This window comes from Xiphophorus maculatus, chromosome 9 (genome assembly GCF_002775205.1).
Source record: "Xiphophorus maculatus strain JP 163 A chromosome 9, X_maculatus-5.0-male, whole genome shotgun sequence".
In the NCBI taxonomy this organism is placed as follows: Eukaryota; Metazoa; Chordata; class Actinopteri; order Cyprinodontiformes; family Poeciliidae; genus Xiphophorus; species Xiphophorus maculatus.
This window is the reverse complement of record NC_036451.1, coordinates 16,524,368-16,531,964: the sequence shown is the minus strand read 5'-3', so window position 1 is coordinate 16,531,964 and position 7,597 is coordinate 16,524,368.

Below are 7,597 nucleotides of genomic sequence, written 5' to 3'. Positions count from 1 at the left end.
TGCTGACGTCACTTGAGATGTGGCTGGCTGACAAACGATTCAACCAATAAAAACAGAGTATGTGACAACCCATGGTTGAGACCCTCCCTAATGGAGAATTTCCCAAGTTTGCTTGAGAGGAAGTAGTGCTTTTATTCTGGAGGCGTGACAGGGAAAGAGATCGGTGTTTGATTTGACAGGCAACGCCCATCTTCTGTCAAACAGCAGCAGGTCGATCCACAGGGATGTTTGCTTCTCACATGTTTCCTTCGGTGGAGTAAGACAAGAGGTCAACAATGGGAACAGCAGTCTTTATTTAACCACATGACCACTTAGGTGACTTTACTCAGTACCTTTATTAGTAAAAACACCGTCACATGTGGAGTACCCCTAGGTTCAATCCTAGGGCCTCTCTTATTCAAAGTATACATGCTCTCACTTGCTCAGGTGATTACAGGAAATTATATTGGCTAACATAACTACGCAGATGATACGCAGCTCTGTCGCTTGGTGACAGTACGATGTCACCAAGTGACTCCAAACCAAGCACTAAACAGATGTTTAGAACAGATACATTTGTGGATGTGCCGTAACTTTCTCCAGCTGAACAAAAACGCAACTGAAGTTATTATCTTTGGACTTAAGCGTTCTAGAGTCAGCACACAGCTTTGGTTATTACTGCAAGAAACTAGAGATCAGGCTCAAAATCCGGGTGTAGTAATGGACTCTGACCTGAACCGTCAGAGCCACATAAAGATGTTTACAAAGTCAGCCTTTTATCACCTGAAGAACATTAACTGAACTAAAGAACTAATGTCCCAGCAAGATCTATAGAAACTCATCCACTTGTTTATCTATATCTTTACAGTTCTGCCTAAAAAAATCAATCAAACAGCTGCAGCTGATCCAGAAAGCTGCTACCTGTGTTCTGACTAAAATCAGGAAGATATAGCACATCACCGCAGTTCTAAAGTCCTTGCACTCTCTTACTGTAGCTTAGAGAATTGATTTTAAAATACTGTTGTTGGTTTATAAATCACTGAACGCAAAAAAAAATCTTCCAGCTGCGCAGCATAACCGAATGAATACAAAGTTTTGAATAGCATCTCATTCCTGGCAGTCCCGATGTAGAATCGGTTGTGTTTTCTGCATCAAGTCTCCAGAGGGCGTTGTTAAGCCGCTGAATTGAAACACAGCTGGTCACATTTTAAGAGCTATTAGCAGAAAATGTGACCAAAATAGAAGATGAAGTATTTGTGCTTGACAATTTACCTACCACTGGCTTAAGAAGTGTGTGTAAATGCAGAATGTTGCATTTTCAAATCACTGTTTTCTATAAAAAGAAAAACTGGGTCACATTTATTTTTAACTGTTACTAGCTATCATTTGGCTTGTCAGTATTTGGATTCATCTTCTGATGTTCCAGGTCAATAATATTTTTTTTATACTCCCAAATTTTCCAAATTACTGCCTGAACATTTAACTATCAAAATATGCAACCATTTTTATTTCACTCCCTCTGGAGTCACAGAATCTGAGATTCAAAGAATCTGGTGTAGCAGTACAAGTAAGTACAAGTTGCAGTAAAGCGGTGTCTTTTGGTAACTCGTTTAAACCCTATGTTTTAATTTCACGGTCTCTAAGCCAACTACTTTGTGTTGGCTTAGCTTGGAAACTTTTAAGGAAAACACTGATGTTAGCACTTCTGTAACATGTAAAAACCTTAAAGAAAGACTGTAAAGCCAATAATCCAATAGGATCACTAAAAACTTTCAGTTGTGGATATTACAATAAATTTATCAAAGAAAATATCAAATACTCAATTTCATCATCATGACTGTTCATCCCTCAGATTTCTTACTTCACTTCAGTCTCTAATCTGCAAGATTTTACTAATCATATATTGCAGTATCCCTATTAGTTTCGAAAGGTAAACAAAGACAAACAAAGACAAACTCAAATGTGCAAAAGGAGGGGAGCTAAGGCCTGGCAGCAGAGCACCACAAGGGTCAAGAGCAGAGTGGACGCCGACCCAGAAGGTGGAGACAGCCAGGTTTAAATGCTCTGTGCTCCAATTTAACCAATCAGCAGCATCTGTAAAGGGAAGGAGCACAAAGACAGACAACAAGACGCCTACAAGCCAGCCCATAAGGCCCAGGGCCGTAACTGATTAGAATGCAGCTAAAAACATTTGTTTAACTTGTGTAGTTCCAATTTTATGTGATTTGTCATATATATAATTATTTATTAACCACATTTTTTATTTAATTATCTGAGACACTGTTGACCCTTCATACAGATGAGGTGATAAACAGAATATTAGCAAAGCTTTTCTTCTTCTGCCCAAATGGTAAAATCCTGCAGAGCAAAGCGACATCTTCTGGACATTTGATGTAACCAGGTTTTAAGAGCATCTGTTGTACTTGGCGTGTTTCACATTTTCTTGTTACTTTGTTTTACAAGAAACAAATACATTTTTAGGATTTTAAGTTTTATCTTAAAATCACAATGACACCCCAAGCCCTGCCCCCTTCTTCCCACAGGTTTTTAAATGGTGTGTATTAATCCAAATTTAAATTGAAGTTAAAGGTCTGGTTTACTTTATTTTGCAAAAATAAAAATGTCCCCCCTTTTCTTCCATAAAAATAAATGATGATTAGTCTCTCATTGTTTTCAGATTGTATTTCTCATGGCTCAAATGGCACCGAGCCAGACAAATTGAGACATGACAGATGTTCACAAGGACATGGTATGTTTGGTATGATTGAGAAGATCTTCAGGTATGAATCATAACAATGTAGTCCTGAATGCTTATGTCTTGGTTGAGCTACAACTTGTGCCAAAAGCTCCACATAATGAAATAGTAGACAAACTCATTCATTCATTGAGGAGCTACAATGAACAGGAACTTCACTTACGTTTTAAACAGCAACATATGTTAAATCATGCATCTATTTCCATGATTATGCATGTTTGCTATTGTTTTGTTTTATGTTCCCAATTGTTTTTTTTATACAGGAGGGCCTGAGTAAACGATATATTTAGCAATATTTTTTTTCCACATACAGTACTCCCATAAGGAAGTGTGAAATCATAAGTGTTCTTCACTTCTGCAAAAATGAGAATTTCCTCAAATTTGGACTCTTAAACCTTATAAGAAACCATCAACAGTATTGAATTACTGATGTTTTTTAATGTTGAGGTGAAAACATATGAAACAGCCAAACTTACACTTTGAGAGCTGAAAGATGCTGTGACTGACTGAATGTACTGTTAGAAATTTTGTTGACACAAAAATGCCTGCAGCGCTCTATCTTGGGTTTGCCGGGTTTGTCACGCTGTCTGAGAGCTGACGCTGGTGGAGTAATCGCTGATCATCTTCCGATTTGCACCTCATATGGTGACAGAGACAGTTTGTCTCCTGCTGCATATTCATGACATGAATGAGGAGAGGAATTTGTGTCATATCACTAGCAGGTTGGGAAACTTCACAGAAGGCTGATAGCGATGCCAAACGTTTGTTTTACTGCTGCAAGAGGAAAGAGACAGGTACTTTTCAGGTACACACACATCGAACAGGATTTCCCTGTACTTGTGTCACCTTTACTCTGACCTTTGTTTCCTTATCAATTGTTTCCTTGTATTTAATTCTATTGCTAACACATATTTAGGAAGATTTGGATGTATTCTGAATAGAAACTGATTAAAAATATATACTGCTCAAAAAAATAAAGGGAACACTTTAAGTGTTAAACACCTGTTTAAGTGTTCCCTTTATTTTTTTGAGCAGTGTATATATATATGTTTTATGACAAATTGCATTCAAATAAATGTCATTATTTATTTTTCTTTTTAAAAAAGCACCCCTGAAACAATTTACAATCATTCACAAAAAAACTGAATCTAAATGCCAACATTGCTGCCTGCAAACACAAACTATGTAATTTGCTTCTGTTGCTTCTGAGACTAATATTTAACACATTTATACATATACTGTATTCCCCCAAAAAATTTGATGACACCCCATTTGTCACAAATTGAATACAACATGAAGTCAGCCTACCCTTAGCAGCTTCAGCTCTTCATGGATTACTATCCTTGTCTGTTAGCACGTTTGTTTATAGGTTCACTCTTGCAGGAAAGCATTAGGGAGGTCAAGCACTGATGCTGGATGAAATGGCATGGTTTACAGACTCTGCTCTAATCTATCCCAAAGAAACTCCATTACTTTCGCCAAGAGTCAGAGTCCTGACCACTGGCACCTAACTTGATCCTTATGAATCTTTTTTGTCTACTGGTGCGCAGTCATGTTGGAATTGGAAAGGGAGATAGTCCAACATGTGTTTTACGCTGCAGCAGTAAGAATTCTTTCACTGGAACTAGAGCTGCACAGTACAATTAATTGCACTCATCCTTGCCATCCTTTCACAGTGTCTTAAATGACTTCTTGGATGCAAAGTTTGAGGTATTATGTTACAGTTGCCAAACTCTCCTTACCAGTGATTTATTTGGGCTCTAGGATAGACATTCCTTGTCTTTTATGCCAAAATCTTAGAGTTCAATATGCTAAAGCTCAAGAATGGGAACATTAAAGAGGCTGGAAAGGAAAGAAAGGAGCAAGGTAATTACTATTTGCAATTTTTAAAATTTTTTGTTTCATATTGTTGTTTTTAGTAGTTAAATGTATTTGCTACAGATGCCGTAAAAAGTGCATAAACATAATTAAAAACATAATAAAGGTTGTTAATATTGTGTACCTGTTCACCTGACTTTGAAGAAATGCTCAATAAATAATCAAGGTGAAAATTTCCTTCCCACATTCTTCCCAGAATCCAAACATATATGCTACACTTTGCATCACAGTTAGTGTAAGAACTGGATCCAGACAGTTGCTCTTGGCTGTGGATGCCTGTTTCACAAAGCTTCCCGCTCGCTGATCTTAAACTACTCTGAAGACTACTTAAAGTTTTGAGTTACTGCTGACTCTACATGCTGTTGTTAGAATCGACGCCTCAACATTAGCTCTCCAAACAGCTCCCTCTCCCACCAACGTATGATATCCAGTATTTTGGAAATTTCAGAAACCACTTTATTGCGTCACTCCATTTCCCTGAGCTTCTCAGAGGGACCCATTCTTACACAGACTCTTGGGAACAGCAGTCTGCTTGCCTACAGGTGCTTAACTTTATACACCTGTTGTCACTGGAACACCTACGTTTGAAGATTTTGAGCAATGAACCAATATTTTCATCTAAATAACGTGCATTAGTTATTATTTTTCTACTCTGTTTCAACACAAATGTGAGCAACCCAAGACACAAAACATATCACCCCTATGAACATTTGTTAAAATTAAGCCTCGTTTTAAATCTTTATATTGGTGAATGCTAACAGCACCCATTCATACTCTTTTCTCTGGGTTTCTTGCCTCACCCTTTTCTCATAGGAGTGGAGGGCTCAGATGATCTCAATATGTGAAACCATGAAAGCCTGAATAACCGGTTCTGCACACTCAAACAAAGGATTGACATCTAAATAGCATCCAAAGAGAGACAATGTGTCTAAATATCTGTTGTACACTTAAAAAAATAGAATTAAAAAACAAAAGAAACTTAACTGTATAAATAAAAAATAGAAAATCTTAGCTTTGAAATTCTGCTGCATAGTGTCTCTTAAGCCTTTGCTATAGTGATATTTTTTGCTCAGTGTGATGTATTGCAACATTTGGCATGTGGTAGGTGCTTAATATGGTTTGTAATATAGATACGTATTTATCATACTCTTTTAGTTTGCATAATTAATGTTTATTTCTAAGAATAAACATCAAGCGAACTTATTAACTCCTAAAATTCACAGAAAAACAATCAAATATCGACATACAGCAGTGCAAAATCTGCTTTCCAGTTATGTTAGAAATGAAAAGTAAAACAAAATGTTTGCGGTCCGTGGTTTCTCTCGGACTGGGCTGAAACGTGAAGCAGTGAACTCCTGCAGCGGCCGAAACTTTATCCGCAGTCTCTGCACCCTCAGTCATAACACCGTAAAGCTAAAGGAATTCAAAAAGAGTCTGCTTCTGGGTTGATACTTTCAAAATAAAGTTTTATTAATTAGTTTGTTTGGTTTTTAGGTCTTAAGGGAACTGCAACGAAGGATCCTGAACGTGAGAAAGATCCAACCGCCTGGAAGCTTTCTTGAAACAAAAAATACAAACTAAAACATGAAGGAAACAGTCAGGAGCCATTTATATTTCACCAGCTGTCACAGTTCAGAGGCCGCTATTTACTTTGGAACAATAAACCCAGGGTGTGACCATTATCAAGACAAGAACCACGTACAAAACTATTCTGCCTCATCTTTAATCACCACATCCATCCATCCATCCATCCATCCATCCATCCATCCATCCATCCATCCATCCATCCATCCATCCATCCATCCATCCATCCATCCATCCATCTTCTTCCGCTTATCCGAGGTCGGGTCGCGGGGGTAGCAGCTTCAGAAGGGAGGCCCAGACTTCCCTCTCCCCAGCCACTTCTTCCAGCTCTTCCGGGGGAATCCCGAGGCGTTCCCAGGCCAGCCGAGAGACATAGTCCCTCCAGCGTGTCCTGGGTCTTCCCCGGGGCCTCCTCCCGGAGGGACGTGCCCGGAACACCTCACCAGGGAGGCGTCCAGGAGGCATCCTGACCAGATGCCCGGGCCACCTCAACTGGCTCCTCTCGATGTGAAGGAGCAGCGGCTCTACTCTGAGTCCCTCCCGGATGACTGAGCTTCTCACCCTATCTCTAAAGGAGAGCCCAGACACCCTACGGAGAAAACCCATTTCGGCCGCTTGTATCCGCGATCTCGTTCTTTCGGTCATGACCCAAAGCTCATGACCATAGATGAGGGTGGAAACGTAGATCGACCGGTAAATCGAGAGCTTCGCTTTTTGGCTCAGCTCTCTCTTCACCACGACGGACCGGTACAGCGCCCGCTTGACAGCAGACGCTGCGCCAATCCGCCTGTCGATCTCCCGCTCCCTTCTTCCCCCATTCGTGAACAAGATCCCGAGATACTTGAACTCCTCCACCTGGGGCAGGACACCCCCCTTGACCCGGAGATGGCACTCTACCCTTTTCCGGCTCAATCACCACATACTCTTCAATTTGTTGAACTTTCAGTCACAGTATAACTGGAATTCAATTTTTAGTCAATTGAAACAGCAGCATTTGTTGTAACTGAATAATAAACTAATAAGTAAACAAACTAATACATAAATAATAAGTAATCACAATCATCATCACTTTATTCTAAAAGCAATTAAAAAACAAAACATTTTAAATTAAACAACACACCAGCTGGAAAAGAAAATAAATGTTACGTATCAGCCACCTCATTATTTCAACCACTCGGTTCCTGGTAGATTATGTGGATCGACTATTTATGAACTCCTCAGCTCAGCATTTGAAAAGCTTGGATGCTGTATATCATTGTTTTCAGTCATTATTGCTGCACTTTCTATGCTACAGCAAACTGTCCCTTTTTTCCTGCCTGCAGACTTTCCCACTTGCTTGTTTTATTTTATGAATGAAACCCTGGACATCTACATATTTATGATCACTTTTGCCTAGAAGTT